This window comes from Streptopelia decaocto (assembly GCF_964273445.1).
Source record: "Streptopelia decaocto genome assembly, chromosome: 7".
In the NCBI taxonomy this organism is placed as follows: Eukaryota; Metazoa; Chordata; class Aves; order Columbiformes; family Columbidae; genus Streptopelia; species Streptopelia decaocto.
Genome location: NC_138661.1, coordinates 62,800,820 through 62,824,163, shown reverse-complemented (window position 1 = coordinate 62,824,163; position 23,344 = coordinate 62,800,820).

The following is a 23,344-nucleotide window of genomic DNA, read 5'->3' as shown; positions in this document are numbered from 1 at the left end:
ATGTCAGGGATTGGAAGGGACCTCGAAAGATCATCCAGTCCAATCCCCCCGCCAGAGCAGGAACACCCAGATGAGGTTACACAGGAACGTGTCCAGGCGGGTTTGAATGTCTCCAGAGAAGGAGACTCCACAACCCCCCTGGGCAGCCTGTTCAGTGTCTGTCACCCTCACTGAGAAGAAGTTTCTTCTCAAATTTAAATGGAACCTCCTGTGTTCCAGTATATACCTACTGCCCCTTGTCTTATCATTGGTTGTCACTAAGAAGAGCCTGGGTCCATCCTCCTGACACTCACCCTTTACATATTTATAAACATTAATGAGGTCACCCCTCAGTCTCCTCCAAGCTAAAGAGCCCCAGCTCCCTCAGCCTTTCCTCACACAGGAGATGCTCCACTCCCTTCATCATCTTTGTTGCCCTGCGCTGGACTCTCTCCAGCAGTTCCCTGTCCTTCTGGAACTGAGGGGCCCAGAACTGGACACAATATTCCAGGTGTGGTCTCACCAGGGCAGAGTAGAGGGGAAGGAGAAACTCTCTGACCTACTGACCACCCCCCTTCTAATACACCCCAGGATGCCATTGGCCTTCCTGGCCACAAGGGCACAGTGCTGGCTCATGGTCATCCTGTGAGGACATTGTCCAGTCTCTTCTTGAACACTGTCAGGCTTGGGACTGTGACACCTCCCTGGGGAGCCTGTTCAGTGTCCAGCACCCTCTGGGTGAAGAACCTTTTCCTAATGTCCAACCTGACCCTCCCCTGGCACATCTTCCTGCCATTCCCTCGGGTTCTGTCATTGGTCACTGAAGAGAAGAGTTTGTGACAGGGCTCCTCGGCTGTGGGTGGCCCAGGTGCCAGCCACAGCTATGGCAGGTTCAGCAAAAAATGCCCTCTTGTTCCCCCCCACCCAACATGACTGAGGAGTCTTTACACATTAAAAACACCACAGAGGCTGCGTGTCTTTCTGTGCACCCTGAGTGCCCCTGGAGATGGAATATATATATATACAGAAATAAATATATAAAAATGTTATTGTTATTATAGAATCATAGAACCACTTTGGTCGGAAGAGACCGTCAGGATCAAGCCCAACCATAACCTAACCTAACTCTAGCACTAAACCATGTCCCTAAGAACCTCGTCTAAACGCCTTTTAAACCCCTCCAGGGATGGTGACTCCACCACTGCTCTGGGCAGCCTGTTCCAGTGCCCAGCAACCCTTTCTGTGAAGAATTTTTTCCTAATATCCAATCTAAACCTCCCTGGCACAACTTGAGGCCATTTCCTCTTGTCCTGTCACTTGCTATGTGGGACAATAGACCAACACCCTCCATGCCCCAACCTCCTTTTACGTGAAGCGTGTGCTTCACATTATCTTGTTAGTTATCAATTTATTCTGTGTGTGGGGCTAATGTATTGCCTTTACCTTCTGTATTAAACTGATGTAAGTATGACACATTCTGTGAGGCTTTTTCTGGAAAAGAGGCAACTACTTCACGATGTTTATATATTCTTAATTTATTCTAAGGGTATCACTCTTCACATTCAGCTTTGAGTTTGTCTATGTTTTGTGTTTTTTGCTTTGAAAGGGGATAGTTCTCAACAGGTCTCAAAGCGTCAGCTAATGTGACAGTGATGTACTCGCTCCTTTCTGTGATTCATTTCGATGCCAGTTCCTCTCGTTTTGAAGGATGCTACGTGCGCGTTTCAATGAAAAGGTCATCTGAATGGAATTTTGCAGGTGAACAAAATTAAACCCTCCCAGACTAGTTCTCAGCAAGAAAAAGTGGTTTAGCAGCTGGAACCATAGAATGTTTCTGGAATAAAATCCAGATGTTTCCATCACAGCGGTGCAGGAACCGCCGTTCTGCTACAAGTGATTGAAATTTTAAATAGCCTGGTCTGGCGTTGAACAGATGAGCCTATGAAGAAAAATGAGTCTTCATCAATATTTCATAAATCTTAAGATTTTTCCCAAAGACGTGTCATAAGAGTGCATGTTTAAAAGTATCTTCAAAGTAGCATTATTCTGACTTCAGTGAAGACTAAAGATTCAGAAGTTAAAGCAGCTGCTTTGACTTCCCTGTAGACACAGTGAACTGGGCAGTGACGTTATGAGAATTAGAAAATCTGAAAAGCACATTTTATGTAGCGCTTCCACTGTCTGCTTCATAACACTGTCCAACTTAAACCATATTACTCCAGGAATTTGCAGTGATTTATACCTGCAGAAAACAAAAACAAAACCAAGACAACACGACAAACAAAACCACAAAAAAACAAACACCACCAACCTAAAACAACAACAAAAAATGACAACAACAAAGTTTTGGTTTCTAATTTGTAATCTGTGAAGAATTCTGATAATGTAATAGTTAGGTTTGTTTGTTCTTTATTTCCAAAAGGGAACTTATTTTCTCTGCTTATCTTTTACTCAAGAAAGCTGGGTGTTTTTACACCAAAAGTTCTGTGGACAGCAGGAAAACTTTGTGGGGTTGTAATCTTACGAAAAAATGGAAAAAAAAACAATTGAAGTGGCTGCTTATTCTGTTTGGCGTTTGCTTTTTTGGAACACCTATGCAACTCAACCAGCTGTCTGAGAGAAAGACGACTTCAGTATAAAGTTTGACATTGCTGTGTGTTTTAATAAAAAAGCTAAAAGTTGGCATGTGTGCCTTTTCTGTGTCCCTCAGGAGAACTGAAGAATGACAGGCTTGATATTCCGGTGGAAGAAGTGGAATGCCAACACAGGGCATCAACAGAGGTCAGGAAAAACAAGGCTACAGATTATATAAAAGCCACATGAATACCCATTTGCTTTTTTTCCTTTCTGAAGTACAGCATTTAAGTGCATTGCTGTATTTTTGCAGTGGTGTCTTAAGTGACAAAGCCAGGCCTTATTATGGCAAAGGTATTTTAGTGCATTTTTTGTATTCAAGAATAAGAAAATGTATTTGAATTAAGGAAACAGCCACTGTGTAAGTCAGAAGTCTGATCCTGTCCCACAAAAAGGGAATGAACTGCCAAGTGCTGTATTTTTCTCAAGAAGAAGTCAAAGCATAGGTGGATACTGACAGATTCAGGATTAACGCGACAAACTGTGCCATCCTAGTCAGAAAATTCCTATCCTGGGAAGTGTTTGGAGGAAAAACAGGTCCCAGAAGCAATTCCCAAAGAGGGGTGCTCCTCCTGAACGTTTTTTGCACATTAGTGGCGGAGAAGCATCAAAGCATTAAACTTCAATTAATGTATTTTGCTAACCTTAATGAAATTATTATTCTAGACCCGTTTGCCTCTGTCACTCAAGCTTGTGACATTTTCACCAGAGTTACTTGTATCTTCATTGATGAATTACCCTTGGTGTTACCAGCTGCACTTTAATGGCACATGAAATATTGATGCTGTGTGCTGTACGATATGTCAGTAGGACTTCTGGGAGCAAGCACATCCTGCAGGTTTTTATGTGTGTGGTGACATTCCAGAGTTACTGTTTAAGAATTATCAATAATCAAGTGATGTAGCCTGTGTTGTCATTGCAAAATAGTTGCATTACCAGTCCAAGAGAAAATGGAAACCAGTCTCTAGTGTAAGGTAACTTAAAATGAGAGCACAGTTTGTTTTAAGTGAGAAGGCTTAGTGTGTCAGAAGTTAATCTATAACTGAGTAAAATGTTGAGCTCGCTTTATAAATTAATTCATACAGTCGTAATATTTATATGGTAGTATCTTACTAGACAGCCAAATGTGCGGCCTTTAATTCTAGACATTAGACACAGGTGGAGGGAATGCAAATACAACAGGATAGACTCTGATTATCTGGGCAAAATGCAGGAAGACGAGTGGTTTAATAAACTTGGTTCACTTTCCTTTGGGCTTCTACTCGGGTGTGACGTCTGGGCTCAAGCTTCTCATGAGAAAGGGACAATTTACAGCTGTGCAAGCAATCGTTCCCATTAACCTCTCTCACATGGATTTATTTATTTTTTTTTACAAGAATAGCTGTATTTGGTTTAGCTTAAATACTTTGTTACTGGACATGCTAAACCCAAAAAGCCATCAGAAGAAAAAGAAAACGCACGTGGATTGCAGCGAGCCTTGCGTCCATACAATTCTATCAGTGTGTAAATTTATGCCTTAGTTCTCTTGGAAAATTACTTGCCCTGTGCGTGGACCTATGCATGTGTATAGGTGTTCTTGTGTTAACAGGAGCAGTCCATAGGGGTCTTGTAACTAGGTAATATTTTTCTTCGCATCTAGCTGACATGATTTAGTCACAAAGAAGAACTCTTAAGATTCTTTACATGCTATAGAAAACATTGGAACACAGTGTTCTAAAATTTCATCGACCCAATAGCGTCTTTAGAAGTGTAACAGTGGTAGTTAGTGCATTATTTTAATGCACAGATAGTAGAAAACACACACCCACAACATGCGTTTACGTATGTGTTTTCACATATATATGGTCAAAAATGACCTCAAAGTGCTTTTAACATTATTAGGCAAATGTTAAGTTCAAACTGAAAGGAATTTTACTTAAACAATTACCCAGCCAGTTGCTGTAGAGGTGTGTATGCGTCCAGTTACTTTTAAGGAAGAAATGGCAATTATGTAACACAGTAAAGCAATGTGAAGGAAAAAAAAATAGGCTAGTAATGGGTATCAAGACACAATATATGCTTATAAAAATTGCAGAGGAATCTTTGCTGTCCACAAAGAACAATGTCTGCCTGGGAAACCTGAAAGGCCAAATTAACCATGATAGGACTTTTATTTATGATTCGGGGCAGAGAAGAGAGTGCAAATTTAATTTTTAGGTTATTAAGAAATCCCTACGCCTCAGGACTACCGTGCTGGTAGAATTTTATCGCTTTAATACCACTGAATTTAATCACTTTAAATCTTTGGCAATTGCATTAGAATTTGCAATTTCAGCAATACTTTGGTTCATTGGCCTAGTCCAGAGCGAGTTTCCTGGTCTGCCACACACTCTGATTGCTGTTGTCCCTGTCCAAGTCCAGGCTTCTGTACCTACTGAAGAACTTGGTACCGTTCTGATAATGCACATACTACCAATTTTTTCTGTCTTCATATGACAGGAGAGATTTTTGCTTTGTTACGAGTTACAGAATATGCATTTCGATTAATCGGGTTGATTAGCGTGTAGAAAGAGTCCAGTGTTTTGGTATGTGCCTCCATGCCAGTGATTTTTTCCACATTAAATTTGAATATGTGAGTTGTCTCTGAAATTTTCTGGTCACTCCTGGTAAATGTGGAAGCACATAACAGACATACAGAAAGCCCTGCCCATTACTGATTTTTTGGGGGGAAATCTTGTCATTACATCTCCCCCCGGCCTTTTCTATAGATGTAAATGCTGTTTACTGATGACAAGGCTGACAGAGGAAGCAAAGTCAAACTGGGAAGTCAGTGATGCATCTAAATGCTAATTACAATGAATACTCAGAAATAATTAAATGCATCTGCCATTTTTTTTTTTCCTCAGAGGAAACTACTTGATCTTGCAAATGCTCCTTTTTAATGAAATGTGAAGTATCTACAAAGGGCCTCACATGGATGAGACGGGCTCACCTTCCTCTATGGTGTAACAAGCACACACTCTGTACTACAGCTTTGCAGGAACCTTTTCACCATTATGCTTTGAAGGACAGCAAGCCTTTGTTTACAAAACAGAATAGTGTTATTATATTAATAGTATACTTACATATATATTAATAGTAGTATTATATAGTACAGTATTCTATACAGAACCAAAACCTCCCTTCGAACACTGATTCGACAGAATTTCCCACTTCCCATATGCAAGTGGTCATAATATAATAATTAAGCTGGCACAGTTCTCGCCTGTAAGCACATTTTCCTTGGTGCACAATTGAAATAATTCAGAGAATGGAATTGTGTTTACTGGTGAATTTCAGAAGAAGAAACACAGGATGAGCAATTTTGCCTTGAAGGGAACAGGGATGTTTTTAAACAGGCTGCTATTAAGTTGTGTCTTTCCATACAGTGACAGAGATAAGATTGCATTAGCAACATCTGCCTGCCTTTCATGTGCTCTGCTTAGCGTCCTTTCGAAGGAGCTTACAAGACAAAGTGGTGAGCAAACAGATGGCAACGTTAAATCATAGAATGCCTTGGGTTGGAAAGGACCTTGAAGATCATCTCGTTCCATAGGCAGGGACACCTTCCACTAGACCAGGCTGCTCAAAGCCCCATCCAACCTGACCGTGAACACTGCCAAGGATGGGACATGCACAGCTTCTCTGGGTAGCCTCTTCCAGTGCCTCACCACCCTTGGGGTAAATGATTTCTTCATCATATATAATCAAAATCTCCCCTCTTTCAGTCTAAAGAGGGACCCCTTGTCCTGTCACTACATGCCCTTGTAAAAAGTCCCTCTCCAGGTTTCTTGTAGGTCCCCTTTAGGTACTGGAAGGCTGTTGTAACATCTCACTGGCACCTTCTCTTCTCCGGGCTGAACAACCCCAACTCTCTCAGCCTGTCCTCATAGGAGAGGTGCCCCAGCCCTCTGATCATCTTCATGGCCTTTCTCTGGACTTGTTCCAGGAGGTCCATGTCCATCTTATGTTGGGGACCCCAGAGCAGGACACAGCACTGCAGGTGGGGTCTCACTAGAGCGGAGCAGAGCGCAGAATCACCTCCCTGGACCTGCTGGTCACGCTCCTTGCGACGCAGCCCAGGATGCAGTTGGCTTTCTGGGCTGCAAGTGCGTGTTGCTGGGTCATTTTACTTTATGGAAATTTATTTGAACCCTTAAAGTTTGAAGTTTACTTTAAAAAAAAAGAACTAGTGCTGAACTAAAGCTACCCAAAATAGCCTTCTGATAGAAGAACATAAACATCCTGAGTTTCCCTCTGGTTTCATCACTGGAAACAACCTGTGGCCTCAGCCTCTGGGAAGGGTGGTCAAAAGAATAAAGTCTGTAGTGTGCTGATCTTCCCACTTTACCTTGGCAGGCCTTTCTGAGTAGGAAAGGGGTGGAAGCTGCAAATTCACTGTGTGTCCTGAACAAACAGAGGTGTCAGCAGTGAATTCCAAAGATCAGCTTGTACTGAATTTAGACTGCACTCTAAGGGAGTCATTCATAAAGAGAGAATCTTTCCTCCTAAAATGTAATACAGATATCCACAAAGCCTTTCGTGAAGAGACTTATGGAAAACTTTCCAGATCTCAATTACTACACACACAGAAAGTCACGCTTACAAAAACAATCATAGGAAAATATTTTTGCTACATATTAGGTAACCACTGGCTATATGTAATGATTTTGGTGTTTTATAACACAGAGTAGACTTCATGTTAGCCAGACTGCATATATTATTTCTACAGTACATATGAGAGATTTTCCTCTTTACATAAGAAAAGAGCTGAGCAGGAACGAAAACTCATGAGAGTTGTATGAAATCTTACATTGTATGTCTTCATCAGGCAATGCAAAGTTTGCTATTTCACATCTTTTGAGAATAGCTATCCCGAGCAGATGAGCTGTGATGATCAGTGAGGGTCACGGTACAGAATGAGCATCTGTGCTGTTCAGGATCTTCTGAGTGTTTGGACTGGAATTTAATTTCACCTTTTGGCTTTTTTCCCCGACGTTGTGGTAATTTCTCTGTCTCAGGCTGTGTTTGAGTCTTCACTGACTCCAGTGTTCCTTGGCTGGTCCTGCAATGAAGCATTTCCCTGTGTACCTTTAGATGAGCTAGCTCAGAAGAAATCTCACTGGGATCAGAAGAATCTCGAGAAAACACTGGTTTGACTTCTAAAATCCCAAATTGTTCTGTTTAAGCTCTGCTTAAGTCATTAAATGTATGCCATTGACCTAAGTGGGAGTTGGACTAAACCCCAGAAGACCATTCGAGTTCAGTAAGGTGGTTCTTGCTCTCCTGGTGTGAATATGAAAATTTGAATACAATTAAGTTGCATGTTTAGGATTTAAGACTGAATAGCAGATGGGCTTGGCTGTATGATGGGTAACACATTTCTGGCTTAGTAACAAGACTTTTGGCCAAAAAATGATTTGTAATACCATTTCTCAAAGGTCTGATTGTAACAAAATGGATACAAACTGCTAATGTAGCATTTAAGTGGACTTACTCTCCAACTGTTTATGCTTTCAAAAATGCATCCACCATTTAGGGTCCCCAACAGATTCTCCATCTCCACATAATGAAGTCCTCTCCTACAGAAAGGAATGTACGTTTCAAAGACGTTGACTGTGTTTTTAGCAATAACACAAAAGTTTCATGGTCTCCGGAAGTGTTCTGTGGCACATCACTGCACTTTTAAAACGCACAGAAAAGTGCTTTAAAGCATGTGTGTAAAATTTCCTTTTAAAATATTTGAATAATAAAAAATAACATTATTTTCCTGCAGATTCGCATAGGGCCACATCACTTGCTGATGCAGACGCCCGCAACCCTGGTGTCTCTGAATCTCCAATATCTTATAGCTGCAGTGACTATATGGGCAGGATTTGGTTCTTCAGCCCCAGGAGTTTTGCTGTTAATTGCAATAGTGACAGGGCTGGACCACACTAAACAGGTAACAACCAGATATCCACCTCTTTGTGCGTACGGTGCAGTATATACCATTAATATATTGTCTCCACATCATTAAGCATTTTCAGAACTTGCTTATATTGAAGAATATATAGAGATTATTTCCCCAAATTGAGTCTTTACCTAGACTTTCCTCTCCCCATCAAAGGTGCCCACCTGATAGTTCTAGAGATAGATTAATTTTGTTGTGTTGAAATATCTGATCTTGTCATCTTTACAAAGCCAGTGAGTTTGACTAATATTAAATAGACTACATTAGTGGTATCGAACGGGTACAGTCTGTACAGATGTAATACAATCTCCTTCCATACTATTTTATCACATTACTCTGGTTTCTAATCTCACAAATATTCTCAAGAGGAATTACTCACATGCATAAAATAACCTCATATTCTTTAATGTTTGCAGGGTTGGGTCCCAGGTTACGATATCATTTATATTAAAATTGTTTCTGAGTGTAAAAGGCTGCTAATTAGTCTGGATTCTGCATTTAGGATTATATTTTGAAGGGAGAAATAAGTCTTATTTGTCTGATTTTATCTTGTCCTGTTTTCTTCTGATCCTTTTTGTAGTTACACATATGGGGAGCATAATGCAAATGGGAAGATATTTGGTAGTTTGGTGGTAAAAGTGTTCTCTGTGCTCAAAGAATAAAGGATTGCAACTGATTTGACATTTTACATTTTTTTTGGCTAAAAAATGGAAGAAGCTATTCAATTCATAATATGATTTGTCAAGCTGTATTGTAGTGATCAGTACAGAATGAAATCTGAAACACTTTCGTTTGCATTTGCACATTTGAGAAACATGGGGTTTTAGTTTTCTTAAAGTGTGCTTCCTTGTGTTTTACATTTCAGCCAAAGGACTGAAATTAAATTTGTGTAGGAAGGCAATAAAAGGGGTTTATGAGTACATGCAACTGCTACTTATTTTCAGCCTAAGACAAAGTGAATTTCCATGGCAGCTTGTAAATTCATGAAATTTAGAACTTCAGGTAAGACCAAAAGCAAATAAATCATGGAAGAACCTAAGCCCAGCTGCAAGACAGTGAGACTGGGCAACTTCAGCACTTCTGAAACATTTTAATATGGATTTATGCACCTCTGAACGTAAATACTTTCATCAGAGCAGTGCATTAGTGTTTACAGACTGGGATTGTGTTCCCTTGGTCCTCTTTGTTCTGTGGTTTCAGGGATGCACACTCTATATGTTTTACCCTTGCAATTCAATGAAAATATTTCCACATGACATCCCTGGCTTGCTGAGGAACACCCATTTGAAGAGTCCCAGTGTGAAAATAGCGTCAAAATAAGATTCTGATACCAGAAGTTGAGACACAAGTTCCTGTAACCGCAAGAAAAAGAGATTCTTCCACCCTTCATAAAAAAAACCCAAACCTTTATGGTCTTTTGCTCCTGTCAAACATGTTCAAACCCGTGATTTGTAACAGATGGGAAGAAAGACTGCTGGGATGGTTAGGTGAAGGGAGAGCCCAACTTACAAGGAAGGGTGAGGAGAGGATTCCTTTCTTTGAGTCTACTGGGGATTATATGCTGGGGAGGGAGGGCGACAGAGAGAGACGACCACAAATGCATATTTGTTAGCCAGTGGTAAAGTTTTTCATATTTTCTGTTGTTGGTTCATACAGTTCGAAAGTAAACTTTATGAAAATATCTAAAAACTCTTAGTGTATTGAGTAAATATACTTAGAAAGTCAGGAGGTAAGTAATAGTAATATGCTTTCATATAAAAACACAAAGGAAAATAAAAATGAAGCAAAATCAGCAGGTGAACTGACCTGGAACTGTGAATGGATCTTGGATCTGCAGACATCACTAAGATTGTGTTAGAAAATACACACATAGAAACCCTGATTTTACATATAGAAACCCTGATGAGATCCAGGCTTCATCCTCTCCACTCAGGTGCCGTGAGTTTTGTGATGACAAAACTGGGACCCCTAACAAATAAAATACAACACATAGAAACATCTCTCCACTATGCAGTGAGAACCACAAGTATCTTTTCTCTCTTTCCTGTGCTCCCAGTAGTTTATGGTCGTACAAAAGGAGCAGAGCCAGCTCCTGTCCTCTGGAGTGCAAACACACTGCCTTTTCTTCACACCCTGCCATTTCTGGTTAGCAAGAAATAAAGGCGGCTTTTGCACTGAGCCACACAAGACAAATAGAGAACAATAAAATCTGAGCCCCGCTAAGCTTGTCCAATTGCCGCTGGTATTCCTCCACAGCTAAAAGAACTGCATTATTAAAGATAACGCGTGCTACTAAAGGACAGCTTAGATTTTAAAGCACGAGTGTTTTTTAAATGGCAACACTCAGCTGCAGACAATACATATCTAGACTCATTCAGTTTGTCTGGTTTTATAATACAACCAATCACAACCTGGCCAATGAACCATCTTGTCAAATTGGCAGGAATCTTTGAATTCAGATGCATTTTATTTAACCATTGAATTTTCCTTTGTTTCCCAGGTGGGAATGTCACAAAGACAAAAGTTTGGTTCCTGTTTGTGTTCTGCTGGTCAGAAGGTGCTTAGGAAGCTCGCAGGGACACCGGTGGAGTGGATGTGAGACATCCTGCTTTTCTGCAAGGTGCTGGCAGCACCCAAAGAGACCTCTCCCCAAAGCATATCTCCTCCTGAGAACTCCTCAGAAGCAGAGGTTTAGTTAAACAGATTTCAGTGATGTTCAGTAGCATCGTGCTTTGGATTATGGCTTAGATGTCTTGACACTATGGAGATTCTGGCTTTAAAAAATTGAAAAGGTGAGTTAGCTGGAAGAGGAAAGAAATTTTCATATTAAGCAAATCATAATGGTGAGATTTATTGTTTTATCTTTGTTCTCATAGTGAAAATCCACACTTTTAAAAGTCAGCATGTACTTTTATCATTAAAACTCACTGCATGCTAAAACTTACACAAAGCTCTAACACAGTGAAATGTCCCATCTCTGAGGGTGTAATGACCCACAAAATCATCATCCTAAACAGGTTACTATATGTGATTCTGTGGTGCCCTCAGGGCGAAAGAGTATTCCTATGCATTAACAACACAAGTTTATTATGGGGTGGATGATGGATAACTCTGAGAGGAGTAAGTGTCCATTGAGGCTGGATTTACCAACCCTCTGGTGTGCGGGAGGGCAGTACGGAGCCTGACTCAGCTCCAGCATACTCAGCGATAGGCTTTATCTTGTTTTGCATCCTTTTGTTCCCAAACCAAATTCCTTTTACTCAGAGAACTGTGAAAAACACCCTTCCAGAGCCCAAAGTCCAAGATACTCCTCCTCACTTATACAATGTGCTGGTAGCTGAGAACCACAACAAATCCTAGTCCAAGCTCTCACCCACAAGTTCGGGCAATATTAAGCAGATTTCTATAGCTGTGCTTTTATTAAAGATTACATAAGACATCTCAGCAGGAGAAGGATTAAAAGGTTTGTGGTGCTTCAACTGTAAAGAATTTTCTAGAAGAGGAAAAACCAGAAAAACCAGACCCTGTCTCTGGCACTAAAGCAAGAGTCTGATGTGTTTAGAAGTGAACGTGAAGGAGCAGGCTTGGTTGGGAAAATTGGTATCTAATTTAAATAAAAACAACAACAACAAGGCTTGGAACTTAATTTCATTTGCATCAAAACGAAACCAAGATACTTACCATGTTTAAAGATAAGCTAGAATGTGAGAGACTCCAGAATATCCAGGCATTTTGTGGACAGGAGATGGAGTGCAAGACAGGGAGTCAAACCCACATGTGCCACATCTGAGGTCAAGCTCACTAGTCACAGGGCTACTGTGTTTTCTAAGACTTTTCTACCATCCATTGCCTTTCTGTAATTTTTCCCTACCCCTTTAGTGCTTGCTTTTGTTACAGCGCAGATCACAAATAAGTACAAGAATCACAGATTTCTTCATTTTTTTGGTGAAAAAAACTGAGTAATTTGCAATCTTTGGCTCAATGTATATGACATACACATACAAACTCAAATAGCTCTATTCAGAGAGAGAGGCAAGTATATAATCACTTATAGAAATCATATAAATACCTCTAGCCCCCACATTCTAGTTCCAAATTCAGATTCTAAGCTACCTCTTGCCAGGTGAATAAAGTAATCACAAAGATATTGCTTGTTCTGGAACTGCTTCATCTTTTCCCAGCTTTCTTATACCTCTTGTTTTGACTAGAAATTCTTGCTTGAGCCCAGCAACTTAGTGGTAAACATATTTCTAGGGAGTCTACTCCAAATTTGGTCAATAACGCACTTATTCTTTTCTTATTTACATTAAATAGATGATCTACCATGTCTGGCTAGGCCCAAGAGGTGTGGCTACTAAAGTGTTTTCCAAACTATTTCTGGTTTAAAGGAAAAATAAAGTCAGTAACCCAGTGAGTTAAAGCAGACCAGCTGTATGCAAAGGTACAAAACCAAAACAGGCAGAAGCAGAGGAAAGTATCCAGTTGTGTATGGGGTACTGGTAAAAAGCAGAAGAGTTAAATTGTGGCAAAAAGACCATTCTGAGAAAGCGTTGGGTGAGTGATCTCCCTCGTACTTATCTCAACCCATGAGCCTTTCGTTATGTTTTCTCTCCCCTATCCAGCTAAGGAGTGATTCAGGCATCCAGCCTGGATCAACCCACCACAACATTTCTTTCCCAAATCTTTGAAAGCTGAGGGTGGCACATGTGGAGTTGAGTTGCTCATGGGTTCAGGTGAGGCATGATACCATCTCACACATGGGTGTTCCCCAGGAGCAGGGCACCCAAAAATCCAGAGCTACAAAGTGAGGCCATGTTTTAACTCAATGTTTTAAGGGCCTGGAAATGCTGCTGTGCCCTGATGTTGGAAAGCTGCATTTTGTTTTCAGAGAGCGTTTTCCTAATCCAATTGCACTTAAATTCAGGGCAACAGTAGAGTCCCTCATATGCCTCAATAAACCTTTGTATCTTCCAATGGGTATTTCATGGCTGTTTTCTCTTCACGTGCCGTTTCCCACTGAGCACAGCCAGGCGCAATTTCTTCCACAGCCCAGAGCCTGCCTGTGCGAGCTTTAATAAATCTATACTAAAATTGTCTTTAACTTATTTTCAGAAGCCTTCTTGGTGCTTTTCTCCACGTAAGCCCGACAGTTAGCAAGTCTGACTCTGGTAATTTCTCAGAATATGTAGGGTTTTTTTCCCCTCAAGCCTCTTTGCTACATTGCCTCTGCAAAAACTAAGGACTCTCTTTTGTTTCTAGCATCTATATCCTTATGCTATTCCAAAACCACAGGTAAGAATTATTAGCTAAAACTCTATTTCTGTCCGCAGGAGTAAAATGTCAGGATCGAGTGATGCATATTTATGCAATGAAATAAATTCTGAAGTAATTCTGGCTGCTATAATTTTGGATTTATGCAACACCTTCATAGGAAGTTCTCTAAGCACAAGTTAATTACCATATACCTTTAGCATTTAATGTTTTCTGATGAGGACATCTAAGGATGTCCTCTGTTCATGCCTGAATATATTAGTATTCCATAAAGGAACATAAAAAAATAAAATATGCAGCTGAAATTATACTAAAGTTTGTGTTTAAATACCTGAGCTGAAATTTGGCAATGAAGTATCCGTTATAGTTTTGAAAACCAAATAATTTCCACTGTGATGGAAATCAGGGTGATATTAATTTTTCTACTGAATAAATGATGTCTTTATTTAAGAAATTGCAATAAAATTTTAAAATAATGATTTATTGGAATTAACAGCTGCATTTCTAACTCTGTTTTAAGAAAAAATTGTCTATTCTTTTCCTATCACCTTCGCCAGGTGAGTAACAAGACCCTGCTGAGATGCATTTAGCCATTTGGCTTTGGGGAGCTCTCCTTTCTTGCTTCCCTGCCCTGGGGCAGAGGACAACTGGGGTGACAGATGCCTCTCCCTCCGTGTGTCAGGCCAGGACTCCCACTTGCCTCTGAATGATTCTTGATGTGGCATCCCCAAAGAATCTGTAATCTGAGCTTAATATTCAGTGACTAAGCACCATACCCTGCCACCCACCTGTGTATTTTCTCTGTTTTATACCTTGTGAAACCTCCGCTAATATTGTTTTGCGGGGTGAGGAACGAACCTGCCTCACATTGTTATTCAGCACGTTATGCAGGATTTTATCCATGGAACTCTCACAACGCCAGGAAAAGTGTCACTCTCATACATGGTATTCAGCACAGGCTCAGTTTTGGGAAAAGCTGGTTACACTCCTGTTTGCCTGGGCTCTTTGCTGTCCTCTGGCAGCTGTGCACCAGCTTCACGGCAATAAAAACCCACCCGCAATGCTCACCGGAGAAGCGGGGGCACACCAGTTGCACGGGGGAGCTGCAGAAATTGCCCCGGCTACGCACGTATGGAAAGTAACATTTATGCGAGCAATCATATGGGATCCAGGAAATGGAGATAATTGAAGGGAAAGCACTGAGGGACAGTTAGTGGGTGAGTAACGAACAGATGCTCGACAAGAGGCACGAAACGAGCTCTGGAGCCACCTGGGAGCCTCTGTGGGGCCAGGCGGTTGAGGCAGCTGCTGGTATATTCCTGCTCCATGGGATGAAAAGAACCAGATGATACGGGCTCAGCACCGTGCCTGGACAGCCCTGCGCTTCCACCCCGCTTTTCGGAGCCTGAGTAGAGTTTGAATAGTCATTAACGCCAAGCAGGCATCTGTCTTGTGCTGGCAAAGAGACAGACTGCTCTGATTTATGGCTCTACAGGACATGCCCATACTAAATCTGCGTTTAAAATAAGCAGGTTGAATTGCTTAGAAGGAGAGAGCATAAACTCTTATTGGATTTTTCTGAGGTGGTTAAGGTTTCTAGCTTGGAAGTTGTCTCTGTTTATTTTTCCTGTTATATTCCGCCACCCAAGGCCTTCACCTGTATTTTATGCAAGTCACAGCTGTAGGATTTGCACCTCAGACATTGCTTCACAGAGACCATTGATGCAGTATAATAAATGCCATTTAATCAAGCGGCTGTCAGAAGCAACAAGCTACCTCAAATACCGCACATGCCATGCCGGTGGCTGGAAAAGGGAGAATCATCTATGAAAATGAGCATGTGAGCAGAGTGGCGTACCTCCTGCATGGCCATGGGTCACAGCACGCCTGTCCCAGCCCCAGCAGGTCCCGGCACTGGGATCAGACCATGTTTATGGGCACCATCATCTCTGAACATGAAGGGATAGTGAACACTTAAACCCTAAAATCTGGTGGAAGTCAATTGGCCTGGAGGAAGCACTGAGCTCATGGAGGAGATGGTGGTGGCGAAGGGCTCACCCCATGGGACAAACCTCCCTTGATGTAGAGAGTGAAGACCTAAGGTAGCAAAACAGACACTAGGAAAACAGTAGCTATTTCTCATGTGATGCAAATCTTAATAACTTAATTATTTCCTATTAAATTAACTGGTGTGGCCACACACCTGATGCCCTCTGACCATCTGTGATCGAAGGCAGAACTCAGGTTCTTCACAGACGGGTTCAAGAGGATTACTGGAGGAACAGCGGTAACACCTAAACCGCGGGGCAGCAGATTTTAGGTACTAAAAATATTAAATGCAAGTGTGTTCTGAGGAAGCAACTTCGGGTTTTGCTCACAGGCATAAGAAGTTTAATATCACCTCTTGAGAAGATCACCAGGGCTGAAACCGATGTTACTGCCATTGGAAAAATAGCGCTTTATATATCTTGAAAGATCCCCAGAACCAAAGGTACAGCCATGTGCAAATTGTACAGATGTTATAAGCACTTTCATGACTGCAGACACACTTTCTAAGGATCTGACCAGCCAGCAGAACAAAATCCAGAGCTGCATTCAACATACCAGCCTGACTAAAGGCAACAGATTAAGAAGTTTTGGCAGAGTAAGAAACATTACTGAGGCATTATATATGTGGTTATGATATAGGACAAGTTAAACAGAAGAACCCATATCCAAAGAGGAAAAAAAATTGGTCTCTGGAACAAAACAGAAATATATTTCTTTGCAATTAATTTTTCCAAGATACGTCCTCATTCTTCTAAGACAGCCTCACTTGACAATATAAAAGAGAAATGAGTGATTGCTTATATCAGAGCTATTGCATTGCTTGTCTAATAATGTCACACAGTAAGGTCCACTGGTGATAATCAATATGACAAGTGAAGTAACTCTGACGAAATCCGTACCACAGCCACAACCACCACAGCTGAAGGATTCACCACTATCGCACCAAGTGAAACTGGGTGTTTTGGGAAAGACTTCCAGGCCAACGTGACACGAAGGGGCCAAGGGACTCCATTAGTTTAGTTCTAGCTCTTCTAATACCTGTTTGAGATTTTGTACCATTTAAATGTTGAATGCTGAATGCTATTACTGTTTCTGTTTGATTAAAAACTGTACCTATAGGACAGATGCTTGAGCCAAAGCTCTCTTGATTAGTGGAGAGACTTTGGCTTTAGTGATTTATCTTGAACTGTCCCAGAAGGACATTCATTAGAAGAGCCTGTTTCACTTGCCTTGGCTAAGCTATAGCTGAGAGGGGTTATTAAAAATATCTGTAAGCCAAAGAAAAACCCATATCAACAAGAACAAGAGAATTTATTTCGGTATGAATGAATTCAGACAAAAAATGAATGGAGAAAAACAAAGTGTTTCTAACCCAAAAAGAGGAACAACGTTGTGAGAAAGGTTCTTAACAGTAATGGGAATGAAGAGCAGGAAAAAGGAAGCAGAAAATCCCTTTTATTTTAAGAAGGAGCCCAGTGGATGGAGAGGCAGGACTACATGTTATGATTGCTTCTTGGCTGCACACAGCTCCAGCTGCTGCTTCCCATTTTGTGTCTGGTGCCCCCGCTTTACAAAGAACAGGAGGTGAAAAATCAGGTTTTAACTCAGTTCTGAGGTCAGTGTTGCTACTATAAGCTTACTCTGACAGTATGGATTGGATGTTCTCAGTATGCACACAGTGCTGGTCTCAAACAGCTATAGCAGAAATGGGGGGTGGGGAGGGGGAAGTAAAAAGGAGGCAACAAGCATGACCACGTATTAAAAACTTCCCTATGAGGAACAAGATGTTAGGCTAAGACTTTTCCATCGAGGGTGACTGAGGAGAGAAGCCAGAGGTCTCAAGTCATGGGAGCAGAGCAGGATCAGGTGTTCACAACACACCTTCTACAATCAATGGGAAGAATTTGAGGGATTCAGGAGGAGCCAGAGCCAAAAAAGATGGGTAGACATAGTCCTTCACAGCATGTCCCCAGCCTGCCCAAGGATGTAAAATGTCTGTGGGACCATCGTGTGGGCTCAGCAAGTTATCAGCTCAAGAAGTTCCCTCATCTGCAAAAAGACGTTTTGAAGGAAACCATTAACAGAAGGATTGTATTTACTGGCTCTGTTCTTATTTCTCCATAGCCTGTTCGTACCATTGCTGGAAATAGACCACTGGGCTGCAGGGACCTTCAGCCTGGCTGCCCTTATGTTCCCCTCCGACTTCACTTACAAAACTGTGGAGCATGAATCAAAAGCGGCTTCTGGAATGAAGTAAGATGGATGGAGAAAGCATGAATAGATTTGTTTTCCTTGGAGAGCAGCCATATGCAACTACTATAATTAATTCTGGAAATGAGGAGTGTGACTTAGCTGTGCTCCCAACCACCTTCTCGTCGGTTCAGTCTTTGACACCTTTCCAGGGAAACAGCCTGAAGTCATGGGAAATTTTCTGATTCTTCACCTTCTGCAGAAAATCACTGACAGCAGTCTGCTTGGTCTAAGTGCACTTCAGATCCTCTTGAAATAGTTTATTTGTAATTAACTTTTTTTTTGGCAGGGAATGAGAACAGATCTGCTGACAGTCAGAAGTGGTCGTAAGGCTTTTATATTTTCAGGCTGGATAGGAACACCTCAGAGAAACAGTGGGTAAAACTGAACTCCTGCAAGTAATTGCATGCTCTAGTCAAGATGTAGACCACCATGACACAGTAAATATGATGGTAGACAACACAAGAAAGAGAGAGGAAAAGATTGGGATGTTTTTTTCTCCTCATACCCTCGCATGAATTCATGATTAAAAACAATTGTATCATTTTGTAAAAGAGAAAATGTTGTATCATCTGCCTTATTTCTTTACCCCAAACTTATTAAAAATTCATCAAAACCTGGTGCAAGGAACATGTCACGGGAGCAAAACATCTTCAGTTTGATCATTTCTTTCCCAACATACAGGGTAGGCTGTTACCCGATATTCAAAATTAACACTGTAAATAATTCCAGTGATGTGTTACTAAGAACAGTAAGACTTTAATTGCTTTCCGGCAGTTTTAGGTTACACATCACACTGCACTGCATCTGCGCTCTACAGATGTTTAAGCCCAGAGCTCTCTTCCAGCGGATAACAGCTTGGCACCATTTGCAAAACAGTTGGGGTGTTAAAACTCAGAACATGTTTATAAGAGCCTGGTACGAACTAGAGGGTATGATATTTTTCATATTAAGTAATGATATATATGACAGTAATCACAGCATCTTTTCAGCAACCTATTTATAAGGATCAAAACCTCCTTCTGTCACTTATTCTCACGCTAGGTCTGCAGCTACATGGAAATCTATGAATAATCCTCTGCTAGCAGCCTCGTGTTTTATTAGTTGAGGTGGGGGAATGCAATGGGTCTACTCATATTCCTTCAATCCTTCTCAAGCAGATCTCCACGGCATAGCGCTCACAGCAGAGTTGGGATTTGGCTCAAAGATTAATGCTCCGGTTGCTCTGTTTCACATGATTTTGAAGAGTTTCCTCTATTTTTGCAAAGGCAGCTGAGCGCATAAAATGTATGAAACTCTAGGAGGCTGGAAGACAAGCAGGACTGGCAAGATTAGTGCTGAGGATTTAATTCATTGTTTGAGTAGTTTTTGATGGTATATGCAGCTGTATAACTCTCTAGCATTGTTTTGAAATAAATTAAAACATTTGTAGAATTATCTGTCTTGCCAACACTTCTGTATTGACATGACTCTCTGCTGTAGCCATTACAATTTTCCCCTGGGAGGAGCTAGTTTGATATCTTGCTAGTTTGAGTTAAATGACTTAAATGATAAGTGGCATTTTGTTCTCATTACACTAATAAAAGTCAATCAATATAGAGCACATCAATGCATTAATGTAAAAGCAGAAACCAAAGAAAACTGATATTAAATGGAAATTTAGAATCCATTATATTGAACACTACAACTCAATTTCCTGAACTAGAGTTGACAAACCACCAGTAAATGTCCAGCAGGGAATAGTTCTGCACTGATTATACTGACTAGATGATTTAATAGGTCTTTTTCCTCTCTAATACCTATGAACATATGAAAATCAATGGCAGCCCACTTAGTGAAAGTACCTTCTCTCTTTCACTCCAGTTGCATGGCTCGAGCTACCTACGCGCAGCGATGCGAACAGAGAAGCCGGCTGTGTGTTGCCTCTGGGGGTAAAGCCCCATACAGAAATCCCAGGCAAAAATCCTGAAGGATTTCACTTTCAGCTCTGGCAAAACCCCTCCTCCTTTCCCGTGGAGGATCTTTGGTCAAAGCCTTGCTCTGAGACAGGAGGGTACCAGTCTCCAGATGTAGTACAACATAGGGACTGGCCGATAGAAGTGGGGGAGCAGGGAGGCTGTGCCCCAGCATCCCTTCCCTTCCCCTCCCAGGGATGCTCTTGGGACACTGGTCCCCGCAAACCTGTGGGGAGAGGAGGAGACAGGTATGCAGCTGGGACCAAGCACTGACTTGTCCCCTGTGAGGGCTTCTCCTCCATTTAAGAACCTCACAGAATCACAGAATAGTTGGGGTTGGAAGGGACCTCTGGAGATCATCCAGTCCAGCCCACCTGCTAAAGCAGGTTCACCAGAGCAGATCACACAGGAAGGTGTCCAGGTGGGTTTGAATGTCTCCAGAGAAGGAGACTCCACAGCTTCTCTGGGCAGCCTGTTCCAGGGCTCTGGCACCTCAAAGCAAAGTTTTCCTCATATTCAGATGGGATCTCCTGTGTGTCACTCTGTTCCTGTCACCCCTCATCCTGTTGTTGGGCACCACTGAAAGGAGTCTGGTCCCGTCCTCTTGACACCCACCCTTGAGATATTTATAAGCATAATTAAGATGCCTCTCAGCCTTCTTTTCCCCAGGCTGAACAGACCCAGCTCCTCTCGTAAGAAAGAAGCTCCAGACCTCAAAAACACCTGGGGAATATGCCAAACAGCCTGCCTATGTGGATTTATCCAGCCTGGTCTTCTCCTAATCACATTGTCCCACAGGCTGTGGAAAGTTTGCGTCCCGGGAGTGGAAGCAGCCACCTCCTCTGTCCTGCCAAGGTTTTATTGTACTTTGCATTTCTGAGCTGTCGTTTCATTTAATTTCCAGTAGATGCTACTCTACTCTAGATGCTCGCTGGAGCCAGCAATCGCTCCTTCCCTGAGCACCAGACCTTTACAGCAACGGTTCTTTGTGTATTTTCAGTATACAGCAAAACAGTCTTTAGCCATAAAAAGTTGATCAGTGGTATGAAACTGATTAATTAACAAGTGAAAAGGAGGGAGCACGGCTAAGAACCAGATTCTGTGCTATGCCTACCCAATGAAGCTCACAGGGAAAGGTTAATACAGGACCAGATGCAATAATTTAAAGATGTTTTGGTAAACAGTGGCAAGAATATGTGAAATCACATTCATCAGCAGTGCTGGTAAAAAGCAAGCATGGATGTATGAGAAACAATAACATCTTGTTGCTAAGTAGTGAAATAAGGGAAAATGGAATAAAACTTCCTTCCTGGGGGAATCTTTATGAATATAAACATACAAATTCGACCACAAATAGTTTCATGTTCCCATTTACAATACTGAATGTTATTTTTGCAACTTATTTTTAAGCAATTTTGACATATTTCTCTGCTTTTCCAAAAAAAAGAAAATACAAAAAAAAAAAAAAAAAAAAGCATGTAGTGGAATCCTTTTCATTAGATAAAGAGTCATAGGTACCTTTGCAAAGTCTTTTGGGGCTGAGGTTATGGTTTAGCTTATTTGTAGTCATGCTTTCTATGTGCTTATGCCAGAAGTGCTGGAAGGATAAAACCTGATGCCAGGCGGATAAAACCTGATCCTACGTAAAGCAATTGTTGTTCCATGTGAAAGGAGGGAGGATGCTTAATTTCCACAAGAGTCCTGTCCCCATATCAAACCCCCAGCAGGATAAAGACCAAGAGCACCTGCCCCAGATGTCCCCATTCAACCCCGTTCTGAGCAGCTTGTGCCCCAAAACTCCTCCTCCTGCTTTCAAGCAGAGACCCATGCACACTGACTAATAAAACAACACCAGAAGTTCAGTAAAATGACTAAAAAGTTAAAAACAAAACAAGGAAGTGTTGCTCCAGACTATAATTAGTGAAATCTACTGTTAGATATTAACGAATGAGGCTGAACAAAGTTTTAGCAACATTGCGTATTTCTATAGTGACTCATCTACAAAAGTCTTCACCTTTTTATCCCCCTCCCCTCCCGATACTTTCAGTAAATTTTAAAATAAGTGGCAGCATTAACTTAATCTTTTATTTAGCTAATAGGAAAAGGTTGCATTAGAGCTTTCCTGGAATAAACGTAAGTGTACTTTAAACTGAATGTATAATGGCAATTCCCCATTCAGCTGGGAACTGCACTAAATACAGCTTTGTCCAATCTTGAGCTTTTATTGCAAGTGTCACATTATCTGACCTTTTTCTTAAAGCTCTCGTTACCAGAATCATGTTATTATGTGAAAATCTCAGCTTTTATTAGAGGAATAAAGGTTTCCAGCCCCAATGGCTACAGAGAAAATGTCAGTTTCAAAGGCTCCTGAAGCAAATGAGAGGTACCTGAGCATCTACAGTTAAAAAAAAGTAATACACTTTGGGCAGCCATAACCATGAGCATTACAGACAGCGTAGCTGCGTGGGAAAACTATACACAGAGCGGGGGAAAAGGGTTCAGTTAACCCCCGCTTTGCCTGAGCAGCCACAGTTTGGGATCCCCCAAAGCTGGGGATGCCCATCTCCAGGTGTCATTACACAGCCAGGCTTTAACGCCATTCAGTAGCGCTGGTGTAACCTGTGGAAGAGATTCAGCTCTGTTGAGCTGGGATTAATTTAACCGCAACAGCTTATTTGTGCAGCTGGGTGCCTTTTAATCCCAACATTTCAGGCAAGACTGTAACCTTGCTAGAAGATGCTGGCATCCCTCCTTGCCCTCATCATCGCTGTTTATCACTGCCCTGGTCCTCCCCCACCCTGTTCCCAAGACAGTTTGTTTCTCATTTGAACTTTAGCTGCTTGAAAGATAATGTCAACAGCAATCACTGCAGAGGCAAGCTTTGCAAACAGGATACTGTTGCTTTGCATAAAAGATAATCTTTGCTGAATGTTTTGCGTGGGAACCTTAATTCGGCATCAGGAGAAAGATGACTGCATTAGCATCCCAAGCAGCAGAGCGCACGCACATCGGGTGCCACGTGTCACACTCGCAATCTGAGTTACAAACACATGGTCCTGTACGGTGCAGAAGCTACACAGTGGAGTAGAGCCGCCCCAGCATCGGCTCTGCCATAACCTGCTGGTCCTTCCCACTGCCTCTTGCACCCCAAGGCTGCCTGCTCCCCACCCATGGCCACGGGGACTTCCAATGGGGCAAACGCAAGGGCAGTGGAAAGAAGGAAGGTGGATGGATG